The sequence below is a fragment of the Maylandia zebra genome, linkage group LG18 (genome assembly GCF_041146795.1).
Source record: "Maylandia zebra isolate NMK-2024a linkage group LG18, Mzebra_GT3a, whole genome shotgun sequence".
Lineage (NCBI taxonomy): Eukaryota > Metazoa > Chordata > Actinopteri > Cichliformes > Cichlidae > Maylandia > Maylandia zebra.
The window spans coordinates 17643615-17653796 of NC_135184.1; positions in this window are offsets into that span (position 1 = coordinate 17643615).

Genomic DNA, 10182 nt, shown 5'->3' on the forward strand with positions numbered 1-10182 from the left:
TTGGTAATTACCAAATTACCATTTGGTAATCACCAAAATCAATTTTAATGCTTCTATAATGGTAAACCCCCCAGCATGTCCAAGCTCTTTAATTAAAGTGGTATTTTTAATGTTAACATATAATTATTGTTGTTATTATTTTTTAATTAAGCTGCCTAATTACAGTTATTTATTTGTATTCCTCAACAATAAAAATTGTTTTACTGGTTGATTTTTTTTTCTAACTGCACAAATCCAATGTGCAGGTCAATATGAGATGAAAAAGGTGCCTAATAAATAACAATATCATTTTTAGTTTTAAACAAGCTATGGCAGGTTTTTCTAAATTTCAAAATAGTTTTTTTTTCATTTGTAAGATGGATTTTGTACTAAATTAGTTAAGCACTATAAATATATTTATCTTTCTGACACAAATACAGTAATAAAGTTAGCAGTGAGTCACAAAATACCAAATATTATAGACGTTAGATTTGTTTATTGTATGTTACAATAATAGAGAATATCTTTACACAACATGTGATTTGGCTTGGATACCTATTTGTGATGTGTGTACTGAAATGCCTTTAATGTGTTCGGAAATTGGTTTTCCAATTTTCCCACAGTTGGGATAAGCTGAAGTGATTTGTCTCCGTAATTACCACCTTAATTCTACAGCAGCAGCCTGAAAAACCTATTTGGCCTCTTGTACAGCAGTACCATTATAATATCTGATTTCACTGGTCTTAACATGCAGGTACAATAAGTGGTAAATGATGCAGAGTTAGTCTCCCTGCAGAGAGGAATGCCCTGACTACTGCAATGAATTTGCAAAGCCCTTGTGAGCTAATTATGCTGTATTTCAGGGCAAATTTATCTAAATCAATCAGCACAAAACAATAGCATCTAATTTGTGCTCTTGTGTCCTATTCTGTTCCTCCCTGGAAAAAAGAGGCAAAAGGCTCACCATTCTTTTAGTGTTATTAACAGTTTAAGCACTCACACAGACATGCAAGATACAAAATAAATTATCCTTTTTTATACCCTGCTGATAAATACCTACAAAACAGAGCCAGTACAATACAGAAAACTGCATTATTTTGGAAATGTGGGGACCTTTAATTTCTTGAAATTTAAAAAATACAATCAGGAAATGTAATCATGTCATTTGTTAGGTGAGTTGATTTCCCATGTCAGGTGAACAAAAATATTCTTTTCACGATCGCACTCTCTAGATCCCAACTGTCATTTCATGTGACAACAGCAGCAGTATCCACATTTTTGTTTGAAAACGTAATTTTTTTTGTAATACCTTAATCATTGCTGTTCAGTGACAGTTTGACACCAAAAGATGCTTTGTTTTTCTTATCAAAAAGCCCTTTTCTACAATCAGCCGCTTGTTTGTGTTTCCAGTACTAGAACATCTTTGATGACAATCTTACCCATCTAAATTTAGGCATCAAAATTTTCTGCAGTTCCTTTCAATAAGCCACGTATACCCAATAACTGTTATAAGCAGCGGGGGGTATAATAGTGTTCCTCCAGTGGTGGCCATTTAATCTGTTCAAAGTACTGTGGCATTTTATTGACCCCGTTCAACAGTTTTTGAAATATTATTTGAAATGTAATCTCTGCTCAATGAAAGAAAAGATCATTATCGCTATTGCAGTCTAAAAATGAAATCCAGGGATCAAATGCAAGAGTCTGCAGATTTGTTAATTAGCTTCTTGTGGTTTTGTTGTGTTTTGAATGCTATGAGGATAATGTTTTGCATGAGAACAAAAGTGAGAACTTTTCTATAATCCTTCAAAACAATAACAACAACAAAAAAACCAAAAATGAAACTGCCATTATCACCTGCACACACTTTATGTTGAATGACTTTGTAGCAAGAAGGTTTGTAACAAGATCCCAAGAGCCTTAATGTGCTCGTGAATGTTCGTCTGTCTCTATATGCTTTAGATTGGAAGCCTTTCCTGGGCGCATGAATCAGAATACCTTATTAATTCCTAAGGAAATTATGTCTATGACTAGGCTATGACTATGTAGTCCAGCCTATTCAGATTCAAGATTCCCTTTAATGTCACTGTAAAAAATAATACAACAAAACTGAATTTCACCAATGTAAGAAACAGATCTCAAAAAGGGTGGTTTCCATTAAGAAAACATTCACTTCACACACTAAATACACATTTTGCACACATCTAGTCAACATGTTTAAAAGTCCCATATGCTATATGCTAGATCACTATAAACAAGTTGTGTATATTCCACATGAAAAGGTATCACTGCACATGAACAAACATTATTGCACAGATTTGAAAACTATTTCATAGCAGCATTCAGTATTTTGATGGCTTTTCAATAAAAACAGATCAATCATCGAGAGGAGAAACTGTTGAGAGAACTACAAGAAGTAAGGTGGTTATTGAACAACGCTCAAGACAGTGAGACGAAACTATTAGAAACAACAAAACAAACAAAACCAAGCTCCAAGAGCAGGATATGGCAGAGTGAACAGGTAAGACGATTTCAATAAACAGCATTTATAGAGTTATTATAAGAAGTCAGCGAGTGTGAATAAGCACTGAAAAATGTTAGTGGTTGTGTTGAGCAATACAGCGAGTGCTGATATAACAGCTTTAAGAAGCACTTGTAGATAGTATTACTTGTTTTACACTCTTTATGGTGCTAGCTTGAAGATTCAGTGTAAAAGTTAGCGTCTATTGTACTTAAGCGGTCACCATTTAAGGGATGTTATGACCGAAATGTCTCTCATGGCTAATTAAGATACTAGTTAATTAAGTTACCAGTAAAGTGATTAATGAAGTTCACACTTCAAATATGTGGAGGCATCATCAGATTGGCATCATGGATGTGTAGCAGACAAATCTGCCCCAACTATGTGATGCAATCACTACGGACCGAAATCTCAGAGCAATATTTCCAGCATCCTTTTGAACTATGTAACGAAGAATTAAGACTGAAGGCAACCCAGAACTACCAAAGTGTACCTAATAAAGTGACCAGTGAATGTGTGAGGGAATGTTTTATAATACACAGAGGGAGAAAGAATGTCAAAGTCTGACAGTGTCAATCAATACAACATGAACAAAACATCAGGTTGTCCTCAGTGTTGTACAGGTGTGTTGACCTGCTACAAGAAATAGACCAAAAACATCCTCTTACTTACCTCATGTGCTCTTAAAACATTCTCACCACATCATTGAGGAGAAATGATATTATCCATATCCAGATTAGGATTTAACCCCCCGTATGAATTAAATTATAATATCAGCATGGAACATTGCGTCATATACTATCTTGTTTACCCAGTTACCTGTTACCTGTTTACCCAATGTTATTGTTTCATGGGATCAAAAAAACAAACAAACCAAAAAACAGGCTAGAAAAATCCCCCTAACCCTCATATGTAAGAGAATTATGAGTTTGAATTATGAGTGTTTGCCAATGTCAGGCATTAGCTCCTAACAGTCATGGTTTCCCAGACCTCTACCACCCATCTCTTCTCCATCCTTTTGCTCTCTCACTCTCTCCTCTGCCTGCATGTGTATGCAGGTATGTGTTTAACTCCGCTTGTGTGTTCCAGAGGCGGAGTCTTACCTGCTTCTTCAACTGTCCTGCCTATTCACCTGGAGATTGTTTGATTGATAGCGTTGCTTAGCACCTAGTTTTGGTATAGTGATGATGTCAGTGAAATCTGTCATACTAGTGTTTAGACTTTCCAGTCTTTTCCTCTCTACACACACCTTTGTCTTTGTGGAAACCGTTGGAGAAAGTTTCAAGAAGGAAAGGACACATGTGGAAGAAAAACCTGAGCTTGGGAGAAAACCTCTTGGATAACCTGCCCGTCCCCTAAATTATTATATTATATTGTATTAATGTCTATGTCTAGAGGAATAGATACATCAAGTTGCATCATGACTTTTCATACATGTTCTTGTGCAATTTATCAAACATGCAGTACAGTGTTCTAAATAAATGAAATACCAAGGACATTATTAGTGAATATCAGCCCCATAGATATGGACCCCATCATATCCTCCACTCAGATGGAGGATCACTAACAGGAGTATGGGAAGACTCCAGAATCCACTATCGCTGACTTCTGGTGGATTCAGCGAGAGCTGATATAACAGCTTTGAGATGCATTTGTAGATATTATTACATGTTTGCTGGCTTTATAGTGCTAGCTTAAAGTGACAGTGTAAAAGTTAGCTTATTTTGGACTAAAGCGGTTACCATTTAAACAATGTCATGACAGAAATATTGTTATGAGAGAGGCTTTTCCTGGTTACCAGAGACAGCACCGCCTACGTCAGGACCTCTCATAGTCATGTATTAATCATGATGGTTATGAAGATGACACTGAGCGCAACTAAGACTGTAAAAAGCATGACCATGACTGTTTTGCTGCCTCCTGATTATTAATGAACGTCATGAGCATGTTTGTGTGTTTTCTCATTTTTTTTCACCATCATTTGTTAATAACAAAGTTGACCAATCTCAGACAGTTTAAATTCTGTATTTTTTCATCTTTACAAGCCACACCTTAACTGTAATTAACAAATAAACAAACTTTAGAGATTGTTGACTCAGTGACTTTATAAAACCTTTAAGTAGTTCAGGCAGAGCCAGCTTTTGAATTACTATTAACTCTTACTAATTGCACCTGTACAGCATGTTTTTGTATGAGACAGATAAAAGAGGCTTTACTCTCAGTAAGGTTGAAGTTATTTTCTGGGTTTTTTTTGTAATCTCTGGTCTTTCTGTATTGTGCTCAGTTTGCATGCTCCCTTTAAGAGTTTTTTTTCTCTGTAACTGATTGTAATTCAGTGAATATACTCAGTTGCTTGTCCAGCTATTTTTTTAATACTGTTTAAATTCTCTCTATGTATGACCCCTGTGGATTGTTCAATCGACTGGTTGTCTTTCTGTTTGTAACCACTGCATGTTTTTGACTAAAGACTTGGATTTTTGGCCTTAATACAGCCCCTCTGTCCTCCATTTGTGTCCTCTTCCTCTGTGAATGTGTTAAAGATACAGATGTTTTATTTTTGATAATGCAACTTAAATAACTGTACGGATTCATACTAAAACAAGTACGCAATTAACAATCTAACATGTGCTTATTGGTCCGTTTTTCTTCGAAGTCTTGTGAGCTGGGGAGAAAATCACCTCACAATGTTATGCTTTTTTTTCTATCTTGCTTCTTTTTTTCTTTTTGTCTTTTCCTTTTTCTTTTATAACTGAAACCGTGATCAAAGCTACGCACGCTCACAGAGTGTAATAATACTGACAGTTCAGGACATTATTGTTTGTTGAGCTACGGTTAGGGTTAGCAATTCAGACATTAATCCATATTACTCTTGCTGGATCTAACAAATATCTAGTATTATAACTATTATTACTGTCCAAACTATTATTATAACGATTTTCATGTAATAATCATATTCATTATCAGTCCTTTCAATTTATAACCACGTATCCACCCAGGCTCGTGGTGGGGTTGAGCTCTGTCCTGGCATCCTTGAGTGAAAACCAATGTACACCCTGGCCAGGTCTCCTTTCTATCATAGTCATGTTCAATATTTGGTTCAAAAATATGAATGCAAACAAAAATCAAACAAGGATTCTTGCATGAAAAGACGGCTGTGCATATTTAAGTATGTCTTTGACTGTATCGTCCACCTGACCCATCAAATCTCCAGCAAGTAAACCTTATTCATGACATATTTGAAGGTAACAAAGTAAAAAATTAAACAGTGACGGTGCAGGCTGAATGCAATGTGCATTTTAAACTACACTTCAGTGAATTATAGGAATGTGCAAGGAGCCATGCAGGACTGTAAAACATCAACTACAGACCCCCCATCTTCATTAAACCTGTGGATGGTTCATCTTCCTTTTTATATCCATCCATCCATCCATCCATCCATCTTCATCCGCTTTATCCGAGGCCGGGTCGCGGGGGCAGCAGCCTAAGCAAAGAGGCCCAGACCTCCCTCTCCCCAGCCACCTCCTCCAGCGTATCCGGGGGAATACCAAGGCGTTCCCAGGCCAGCCGAGAGATATAATCTCTCCAGCGTGTCCTGGGTCTGCCCCGGGGCCTCCTCCCGGTGGGACATGGCTGGAACACCTCACCCAGGAGGCGCCCAGGGGGCATCCTTGTCAGATGCCCGAACCACCTCAGCTGGCTCCTTTCGATGTGGAGCAGCAGCTGCTCTACTCTGAGCCCCTCCCGGATGGCCGAACTTCTCACCCTATCTCTAAGGGAGAGGCCAGCCACCCTTCAGAGGAAGCTCATTTCTGCCGCTTGTATCCACGATCTCGTTCTTTCGGTCACTACCCACAGCTCGTGGCCATAGGTGAGGGTAGGGACGTAGATCGACCGGTAAATTGAGAGCTTCGCTTTTACACTCAGCTCCCTCTTCACCACGACGGACCGGTGCAGTGTCTGCATTACTGCAGCTGCAGCCCCAATCCGTCTGTCGATCTCCGGCTCCCTTCTCCCATCACTCGCGAACAAGACCCCGAGATACTTGAACTCCTCCACTTGGGGCAGGAACTCATCCCTGACCCGGAGTGGGCACTCCACCCTTTTCCGGCTGAGAACCATGGCCTCAGATTTGGAGGTGCTGATCCTCATTCCCGCTGCTTCACACTCGGCTGCGAACCGTTCCAGTGCGAGCTGGAGGCCCTCACCCGATGAAGCCAACAGAACCACATCATCCGCAAAAATCAGAGATGAGATTCTGAGGCCACCAAAGCGAAAGCCCTCCGCCACTTGGCTGCGCCTAGAAATCCTGTCCATAAAAATTATGAACAGAACCGGAGACAAAGGGCAGCCCTGGCGGAGCCCATCACCCACCGGGAACGAGTCCGACTTATTGCCGGCAATGCGAACCAAGCTCTTGCAACGGTTGTATAGGGATCAAATGGCCTGTAGCAATGGGCCAGACACCCCATACTCCCGCAACACCTCCCACAGAACACCCCGAGGGACACGGTCGAATGCCTTCTCCAAGTCCACAAAACACATGTAGACTGGTTGGGCAAACTCCCATGCACCCTCAAGTATCCTCGAGAGGATAAAGAGCTGGTCCAGTGTTCCGCGACCAGGACGAAAACCGCATTGTTCCTCCTGTATCCGAGGTTCGACTAGCGGACGAACTCTCCTTTCCAGCACCCTGGCATAGACTTTCCCAGGGAGGCTGAGGAGTGTGATCCCCCTGTAGTTGGAACACACCTTCCGGTCCCCCTTCTTAAAGATGGGGACCACCACCCCGGTCTGCCAGTCCACAGGTACTGCCCCTGATCTCCACGCAACATTGCAGAGGCGTGTCAACCAGGACAGCCCTACAACGTCCAGAGCCTTCAGGAACTCGGGGCGGACCTCATCAACACCAGGGGCTCTGCCACCAAGGAGTTGTTTAACTGCCTCAGTGACCTCGCCCCCGGAAATTGGCTCTAAGAAGGCTGGGTACTCCGAACTGCCACTCGGCGCATAAGCGCAGATGACAGTCAGGACCCGTTCCCCGAACCTAAGGCGCAGGGAACAAACCCTCTCGTCCACCGGGAAAAACCCCAATGTACCGGCAGCAAGCCGAGGGGATATTAGAATACCCACCCCAGCCCGCCGCCTCTCACCAGGGGCAACTCCAGACTGAGACAGAGTCCAGCCCCTCTCCAGGAGACTGGTTCCAGAGCCCAAGCCATGCGTAGAGGTGAGCCCGACTATATCTAGCCGGTACCTCTCAACCTCACGCACTAACTCAGGCTCCTTCCCCACCAGAGAGGTGACATTCCATGTCCCTATTGCCAGTCTTGGCAGCCGGGGGTCAGTCCGCCAGGGCCTCTGCTCCTGGCCGCCACCCGGCACACAATGCACCCGACCCCTATGGCGCCTCCTGCGGGTGGTGGGCCTGCGGGAGGATGGGCCCATGTCTCCTCTTCGGGCTGTGCCCGGCCGGGCCCCATGGACTAAGGCCCGGCCACCAGACGCTCGCCCTCGGGCACCCTCCCCGGGCCTGGCTCCAGGGCGGGGCCCCGGTAACCCTATCCCGGGCAGAGTAAACTGTTCCCTCGATATTCTTTTCATAAGGGTCTTCTGAATCGCTCCTTGTCTGGTCCCTCACCCAGGACCAATTTGCCATAGGAGACCCTACCAGGGGGCAAAAGCCCCCAGACAACATAGCCCCTGGGATCCCTGGGACACACAAACCCCTCCACCACGATAAGGTAGCGATTCAAGGAGGAGCCTTTTTATATCAGATATTTTAAAAGTTTTAGTAAAGCTGCATAGTCATGGTGAGGTAAAGTGCTTTACATGTGTGTGTTTGTGTGTAATCAATGGCTATAAAATGATTTTCTTAATGAAAAAGTGGCATTTGAATTTGATTTATGGCAGACTGGCAGCTACATCACTTTGTAACGGGACATAGCCCTCCTACGCAGATAGCTACCGACAGGAATCAGTCTGCCCAAAAAAACTGTGGCTGCAACCACCACAGCAACTGCCTAGGATGACCTTAAAACATATTCAGCCTTCATAACTACCAAAAATATAAAATGATTTGCTAACAATGAAACTGTTACAGCCGCACTGGGCTATGGTGGTATCTTTGGAAGCTGTTTACAAAGCTAATAATGCACCATGTGATGTAACCACAGAGACAGAGAGTGTTAGCTAGCAGTCAGTGTTTACTGCAGTGAATGAAGTGATTGTGTGCACCACCTCAACACTGCACAGGTTAAATACATTACTTGAATGTTGTACTAAAATGTTTTTTTTTACTTTCTGTTGATATTCAATACAAAATCCTAGCATGCACTAATATTACACATCTCCAAACAACAATCCATATTTCAAAGTTTTTTATCAGTAACTAAAGACACATGTTGCTTTTAAGACCATGTGCAGTGCGTGACCATGACTGGCACACTGTGCACTGAGACCATTAACGCCACTTGTTTGAAGCGTTCTTGTTCTTGGCGTCAAAATGAAAGTTGCAGAAACAGCATGAGCTACTTTGATCTACCAAAAGGAAAAAGAAGAATCTGTCAGGTGAAATGACTCAGGTGTCGTAATTAGGATTTACACAGCAATTCAATGCAGTGTCACAGGTAGCTTAGTCTTTTACATCTCTTGATCTCAGCTCAGTACAAGTAACACGCTGTGGTAGGGAACTCCTGTTTGGTAACTAGTGGTTTTTATGTTTGTAGTCATTTAACTTCTATTCATTTAACCATTTAACTTATGCATTTAACTTATGGGAAAGAAATGTCAGGTTTGTGCAGGCTAGTTAGAGGTGCTAGGTACATTTGGTGCCGTATTGTCTTTAACTAAATGAGTTAGTTCACCTTCTGGCTGGGGTCTATCTGGGGTTATATTATGTCAGTTTGGCAGGAGTGCCTGTCCTCAGTTAGGCCTAGCAAGTTTCTCTAAGAACTTGTTGTGTTTAGGTAGAAGTGAACGTGGATAGAGCTTCTAGCTCAGAAGCACATCTGTGGCTGTGCAGGCTGCCAGTTTTTTGGTTGATCTTTTTACCCAACTGCATTTGAGTTTGGAAATACCCCTCACTAGTTAGCACTGACTGCAGACTTGTGCAGTAGTGGTGGGTCTCCTGTGACAAAAAGAAAAACAATTATCTAGGATACATAAGTGGTTCATTGCGACATAGAAACCTTTTAAACGAAATCCCATCACTTGATAACAAACATCAAAAACATCAAACCTGTAAAAGTTGTTTCATTTTGTAATATTTTTGTAATCGTAAATAAATTCGAACATGTGAGCTTTTCTCTATGTGTTGAATATCAACAGCAGACCTCTTAGACTAAGCTTTATTCAAGGACAACCAAAAACTGAGTTGTAGAAGCTGTCACTCCAGATGTCTTATGATAACAGGATAAAATACCCTTTCAGTACACGGCCTCAAATATTTCTTCCTCAACTTCTGAATGCCATCGGCCTTGTAGGCTGGTTTGAAGATAATAAAGCACAAAAAACAGGATTTTGTCATTTTATTTGCATCATGCAACTTCAGTGTGTAATGAGATTGAAATGCCATAGTTATCCCTCCCCCCGTGTGAGAAGTATTGTACTGTACAGCATCTGATTGATATGTAAGAAATACTTATGTAATATGATAACAACCATCTGGTCTAACAGCCACATACAAT